This window comes from Urocitellus parryii, chromosome 4 (genome assembly GCF_045843805.1).
Source record: "Urocitellus parryii isolate mUroPar1 chromosome 4, mUroPar1.hap1, whole genome shotgun sequence".
Classification (NCBI taxonomy): Eukaryota; Metazoa; Chordata; class Mammalia; order Rodentia; family Sciuridae; genus Urocitellus; species Urocitellus parryii.
Window position 1 is genome coordinate 126,404,672 of NC_135534.1, and position 7,883 is coordinate 126,412,554.

The 7,883-nt window shown below is 33.6% G+C and overlaps 1 pseudogene; it reads left to right on the plus strand.

Moving 5' to 3' along the window:
• The first annotated feature begins 4,713 nt into the window (after window positions 1-4,713).
• Window positions 4,714-4,808, plus strand: LOC113193715 (U6 spliceosomal RNA; annotated as a pseudogene).
• Window positions 4,809-7,883: the final 3,075 nt, after the last annotated feature.

A 7,883-nucleotide genomic window follows, 5' to 3' on the forward strand; every position in this document is an offset into this window, starting at 1 on the left:
CTGACTAAAAGTAGTTCTTTAATTACATGCTGAATCAAAGGAGATTTTATATTGCAACCAAAAAATCCAGTAAGTGTTCATTTAGTTCCCACAGCAGACAGAACACTTGAGAAATTACAACTTGAAATTCAGATCAATCTTCTTTACTTTGGTGGATTTTCATCTCCAAGCCCCCCCCCCCCATTTCCTTCCACCTAACTCCAGCCTCTGTTTGGTTCTCCTCATTCTCCACCAAAAGGTAAACTATAAGAGATAAAAAACCAAAAGAATTATATAATCAAAAGATGAGATGAGCCAGGCTGTGGCACACACCTGTAATTCAAATGGCTCAGGAAGCTAAGGCAAGAGCATTAAAAGTTCAAAGCCAACCTCAGCAATTTAGTGAGACCCTGTTTCAAAATAAAAAACATGGAAGACTGGAGATGTGGCTCAGTGGTTAAGCAACCCTGGATTCAATCTCTAGTACCAAAAAAAAAAAAATGCAGGGGACATGAAAGGTGATATATGATGTTTTCCTCCCATATGTGTCTCCAAATAGAGACACATCTCCTTTTGGAATTGTATTCATTCAACTGTCTTCTAGACCTGAGATTCCCATTCATCTCTCTCAGCAAGTTGGAGACAGTGGATGAAAAATCTGAATAGCTGGGCATAGTGGCACAGGCCTGTAATCCTAGAGACTCAGGAGGCTAAGTCAGAAGGATCATAAGTTCCAGGTCAGCCTGCACAACTTAGTGAGACCCTGTCTCAAAATAAAAATTAAGGCACTGGAGTTGTGGCTTAGTAGTAAAGCACTAGCCTAGCATGTGGGAGGCACTGAGTTCAATTCTCAGCACCACCTATAAAAAATAAGTAAAGTAAAAGTCCATCAACAACTAAAGTATTTCAAAATAAATAAATAAATAAAATTTAAAAAATGAAAGGGCTGGGGATGTATCTCAGTGGTAAGTACCCATGAGTTTAATATCCAGTACCAAGTAAAAAAGAAAAGTGAACAGGAAATAGGGGGACTTGTGATTGAATCGTATACCACTGCCCTATCCTCATCTCAAATAGCAAATTAATACCAGGTGGGGATAATATAAACTATTTTTCATGTTTTTAAACATAATTTTTATACTTTTTAAATATAATTTCCATTTTATTTTTTTCTAGAGGATACCTCATTTATTTTGTCCTTAAAGACTTGACTCTTTACAAGGACTTTGTTGGAGACCAGGGGGCAACAGCAGCTGTTCAAAATCAGGGTGTTGGATTCAGTCTTTCTGAGCCTCCCAAGATCAATTCCTGACCACCTTGCTGTGAATGGCATAACTCAGGTAGTAATATTATTTTTTAATAAAGCTTAGGAAGCACATACACATTGAAAATACTCATTTCAGATATGTCCCTGATGGTTGTGGCCTCTCTTGGGTTTCTAATGACAAATTTCTTAAAGGTCTTGTCTTTGGACATACATAACATACAGTTGAAGCAAGAATAGCTGCAGGTGGTTGAGGCCCTTTTGGGCATGGCCATTGTATCTTCTTTTCTTTGTCATCATGGAAGTGAGAACTTAAGAGCTGCATCAGTCTTTCAATATAGAACCAGCTAGAAAGATGGCACCTTGAAGTCAGAATGACCCTTAAGCCCCCTCCCCGTTTCTAAAGCAGCGGAACAGCTTGAGCAGGCAAGGCAATAAGAATTGGTGAGTTAGTAAAGACAATCTGCCACTCTTCATTACATTGTAAAATGTACATACCCCCTAGCTCAGAAACCTGAGTAACATAGGAGTATATACGAATGCATGTATTAGTACTTCAATTGCAGGTTATTTGTAGTGAGTTTATTTAGTATTGTGGAAGGAAAAGCTGACCAAAGACAAAACACATTGATATTCTAGAAAGAAACTGCTTTATTTTTTAAAATCTACTACACACAGATATCTTAGTGCATTGTTCATTTTAACACTCCATGACAAAATGAGCATCAATAGCTTTTCAGTATAATGTGGACATTTATGAAAACTTAAGAAACCTTGACATGAGCTATTATACTTTTGATTTGCCATTAATTTTCACCACAACACTCTTTTGTTACTTTTGTAATTATCTAAACAGTGTTCCTCAAACATTTGAAACAGCTAAGATCGGTAAAGAGTCTACATGTGTGCAGAGAAGCAGAGTTTGGATTAGCATTAAGAAAGTTCTTCCTTTTCTCCTTGTGTGACAGGAATCTGAGGATAAAGCTGAAATATATTTGTTCTTTGAATTTTCCTTAGCCTTCAAAATCTAGCTAGCAAAAACTTTATTGTTTGGAAGTTAACCTTAATTTTTAGAAATAAAAATTCCTACTTACCTAACATTACAATGTCTACCAATTAGCTGAATAAATTGTAAAGTCCAAATAATATAAACTATCACATACTTTTATTTTTATGTGTTTAATTAACATTTTTATTAAGTGAATTTTTCTTGTTATTATATTCATTTTATCTCTGACATTAACATTAGTGAACACAACCCTAGGGGAAAAAGGAATGCAACCACACTTATTTTTATTTCTTTACTAAAAGAAATAAAATAATTAATGAATTTTAATTTATGTCCTGTTAAAACAAAAACAACAAAAATGCCGCTGTTCACATACTTAGAAGATTTTCCTGTCATTAGTACTTTCAGAGGCATGGTATTGTACCTTTAAGTAATTGGTCAGTCCCAAGTGCTTCAAAAAGACAATCGCCTTTTCATAAAAGCATGGCATACTAGGTAGTGATTGTTTTATTGTTCAAGATTCTTACATTCAGAGACTTTATCTTCAAACTATAGTTCTGTTACTTCTTAAAGTTCTTGGTCTGTTCTGTGAGACTGCAATTGGTTAACCTATGTTTGATTATTTTTGTGCATTTTACTTAATGCTAATTTTAGATGTTGTAATTTGTTGCTCTGAAGGCATCTAACAGATATATACTCAAAGCAGCTCAAGTAAAAAGTGGACTTAATGTAAAAATGAATGAAAACAAAGAACTTCAGTCTTATTCAGGTATGTCTGAACAGAGACAAACCCAACTCTTAAGCCACATTCCCAATTTCAAATTCTTGAGAAAAAAATCCAGTTGATTCAGTGATCCAGTTCATCTTCAGACCATGGTCATAGAATTCTGAGTGATCTATTTATTGGTGACTCTCAAGCTGATGATGATTCCTCCTCCAATCAACTACACCTGGGGTAAACATTTTCCTGGTACCCAAATATAACTTTTAAACATTGCATAAGAGATATTGCCTTAGGAATGTAAAAATACATTTCATCTACAATATATATTGATACTAGCAAAGGCACTGCATGTGTTGTTCATGAAATAGATTCTTTTTTTCATTTATCTATTCCACAAACACTTGTTGAGTTCTATTATCAGCAGGCATTGGATCAGGTATTAGGGATATATAACTGACTAAAAATAGGCAAGATATTTTTCATAACTCTTACCAACTTGGGAAGAGACAGATATTAATCAACTAAAAGTATGAACAAAATAATTGCAGACAGTGCTAAGTTACTGCAAAAATAAGCAGAATAATATTACAGCATAAGAATCCACAAACTTTTTCTTTAAGGGGTTAGATAGAAAATATTTCAGTCATTGCAAGATATATGGTAACTCATAGCTTCTCAACTGTGTCACTGTAGGGTGAAAGCAGCCATAGATAGAAAATATTTCAGTCATTGCAAGATATATGGTAACTCATAGCTTCTCAACTGTGTCACTGTAGGGTGAAAGCAGCCATAAATAACATTAAACAAATGCGTGTGGCTGCATTTCCAAAAAAAAACCTTGTTTATAAAATCAGGTGGTAGACAGATGATGTGCTGGGTTTAGCCTGATGCAATAATTTATTGATTCTTGTTATAAAGACTAACAGTGTGGTGGTTGGTAGGTAGGTGGGTGAGTATATTTACTATAGATAGTATAATCTGAAGAAACCTCTTTGGTGCTCACTTTGGCAGCTGTTTTAACCAGCTATTTCATCACTGTGACTAAAGGACAAGCGGCATTTTTATTGTTTTTGTTTTAACAAGACAGAAATTAAAATTCTTTTAGTAAAGAAATTTTAAAAAATCTTTTTCTGTAGGGGAGAAAAAGTTTATTTGAGGGCTCACAGTTTCAGAGGTCTCAATCCACAGACAGCAGACCCTGTTCCTCCGTGCTCAAGGTGGGGCTGAACATTATGGCAGAAAAAAAGTATAGGATAAGTTGAGCAACTAATAAAAAAAATTAAAAAGGAAAAAAAAAGTTAATGGGACAACATCAAATTAAACAGCTTCTGCTCAGCCAAGAAATCAATTAAGAAGAGAGAACTGGACATAATATAAGTATTGTTCTATAGAAATATCCTATTAAATATTGTATGTCCCTCCCTATGTATACTTTGTAAAAAAAAAAAAAAGTAAAATACATAAAAAGGGGAAAAAAAGGATAGGGTAAGGAAGTGGTTCAATGATGATCAAAAAGCAGAGAGAGAGAGACAAAATATATACCCCAAAGCCACAGCCACAATGACCTACCACCTCCAGCCACACCCCATCTGCCTCATTACCACTCAGGTAAAATCTTCAGGGATTAATTTGCTGATTAATTTAAGGCTCTCACAATCTAAACATTTCTCCTCTGAACCCTCTTGCATTGTCTCATACTTGAGTTTTTGGGGGATACCTCACATACAAACCATAACAGCAGCACATATACTAAAATCGGAATGATAAAGAGAAGATTAGCATGGGCCCTGCACAAGGAGGATGCACAAACTCAGGAAACATTTCATATTTTTAAAAAACATAAAAGCAACCTCTCTAAAGAAGTAACATTTGAAAAGATGCAAAGGATGATGAACCAGGTATAGAGTCACTGCCAGAATCTCTCGTCAGGGAAAGAGATCATCAGATTCAAAAAGAAAAAGAAGGAGTTAGTTTGAAATATTCCAAAAAAGAGAGAGAGAACTGAAATAGCCAGAGTTTAATGATAATTCCCTGAGAATACTCTTTCCTCTGAAATCTTTTTTGCTCGAAATCATAGCCATGTTTGTCATATTTTGATCCAGGGCAGTTTGGTCTAATATTTTTCTTCCATTTATGTTTAGCTTATTTGTGCCTTTATGTTTAAAAAGGGTACCTTTCAGGCACTCCATAATTGAATGTTTATTTTTTAGCCAACTTTAAAATCCCTATCTTGTACTTAGTTTGATGAGGATACTTAGACTAACATAATTTTTTATTTTTAATTTACAAATAATGTGTATATTTATGTGGTACAAAATGATGTTTGATTTTATATATACATTGTAGAAAGTTTCAATTAAGTTAATTAATATATCTATTACCTCACTAACATAATTTTGTGGGGAGAATATTAAAATCTATTCTTTTAGTAATTTTAAAATATATATTATCGTTAACTGTGGTCACCATACAGTACAAAAGATCATTAAAATATATTCCTTGACCTTACAAAAACTCTTTCCTGTTTGGTCAATATCTTCCATTTCATTATCCCTCCTTCTCCCCTCAGACTCTGGTAACCACCTTTCTACTCTTTATTTCTGTGAGTTTGATTTTTCTAGACTTCACATATAAGAAAGGTCATATAGTATTTGTCTTTTGTTCCTGACTTACTTTACGTATCATAATGTTCTCCAATTCCATCCATGTTGTCATAAATTACAGAATTTCTCTTTAAGGTTGTATAGTAGTCATATGTGTGTGTGTGTGTGTGTATATATATATATATATATATATATATATATATATATATAATAAGTGTGTATATATGTATATATATGCCACGTTTTATTTATTTATTCATCCATTAGTAGATTATTTATATTGCTTTCATATCTTGATTATTGTAAATTATGCTGAAATGTATATGAGAATGCAAATATCTCCAAAAACAGATACCTCTTCAACATGCCAATTTCAAGTCCTTTGGATATATATACACAAAAGTGGGTTGTTAGGTCAGATTATTATTCACCTTTTTGATAACAGCCAATCTAATGGGTATGAGGTAACATCTCATTGTGGTTTTTAATCCACATTTACCTGAAGATTAAAGTATTGAGCATTTTTCATATGTCTGAAGGTCATGCATATCTCTTTTTTTTAAGCAATGTCTGTTCAAATCATTGGTCCATTTTTTCAATCAAGTGGTTTTCTTGCTTTTTTAGTTGTTTGTATTCCTTATAGACTTTGAATATTAGCCTTTTATCAGATGTATAGTCTTCAAATATTGATTTTCAATTTTTGTCTCCATACTGTGTTGATTGTTTCCATGTCTGTGCAAAAACTGTTTAGTTTACCGAAATCCTTTGCCTATTTTTGCTTTTGCTGTCTGTGCTTTGAGTCTTATCCAAAAAATCATGACCTACAGTAATTTTGTGGAGATTTTTCCCTGTATTTTCTTCTGGTAAATTTATTGTTTCACACCTCATGCTTAAGTTTTTTATCCATTTTGAGTTGAATTTTTATATGTAATGTGAGATGAGTTCAATTTTACTGTCCTACACATGTATATCCAGTTTTCCCAGCACTATTTATGAAAAGACTGTCCTTTTTGTATCTGTATTTATCATGAATACTGGCCTATAGTTTTCTTTCTTGTAATGTCTTTACCTGGCTTTAATATTAAGATAATGTCAGACTTATAAAATGACTTTATAAGAGCTAAGCACCCTGGTGCATGCCTGTAATCCCAGCAACTCTGGAGGCTGAAGCAGGAGAATCTGAAGTTCAAGGTCGGCCTAGGCAGTTTAGCAAAGCCCTAAGCAACCTAGCAAGACCCTGCCTCAAAATAAAAAGTAAAAATGACTAGAGATGTAGCTCAGTGGTAAAGTACCTCTGTGTTCAATTCCCAGCACTCCCCAAAAATAATAAATTAATTTGAAAGTACTCTCTCATCTTCAATTTTTTGGAAGAATTTGAGAAAGATGTGTATTATTTCTTCTTTAAAAGTTTGATAGAATTCAGCAATGAAACCATCAGACCCTGGACTTTTCTTTGATGGGAGAATTTCTATTATTGATTCAATGTACTCGTGCATTATTGACCCATTAGATTCTCTATTTTTTTATGTTTAATATTGTTAGGTTGCATGTTTCTAGAAATTCATCCTTTTCTTCTAGGTTGTATAGTTATTTATAGTAGTGTCCTATGACCCCTTGTATTTCTATAGTAGTCTCCTGTTTTATTTCTTATTTTGTTTACTTAAGTCTTCTATTTTTCTCTTAGTCTAGCCAAAAGTTTGTTGATGTTCCTTATCTTTTCAAAGAACCAACTTTTGGTTTCATGATCTTTTCTATTGTTTTTCCAGCCTCTGTTCTATTTCTGCTCTTTGATGTTTTCCTCCTTTGGCAAAGTTGGGATTACTTTGTTCTTTTTCTAGTTCCTTAGATATAACACTAAGTTTTATTTGAGGTCTTTCTTCATTTTTCATGTAGCCATTTATTGCTATAAAATTTCCTCTCAGGGCTGCTTTTGTTGTACCCCATGAGTTTTGGTATTTTGTATCTCCATTTGTCTCAAGATATTTTTTAATTACCCTTTTTAATATCTTCTTTTACCCATTGGTTATTGAGGAGCATTTTTTTTAATTTCCACATATTTGTGAGTTTTCCAAGATTCTTGCAATTGATTTATACTCTCATAACACTGTGATGAATTGACCTTTACCATTATATAATGATCAACTTTGTCTCTTGTGTTAGTCAACCTTATGTCACTTTAACCAAAATACCCAACAGGACCAACTTAAGAGTGGGAAAAGTTTATTTGGGGTTCACAGCGGGTTGAGTCCATTGTTGGCAGGCTCCATTACACTGGGTCCAAAGTGAGGCAGAATATTATGGCAT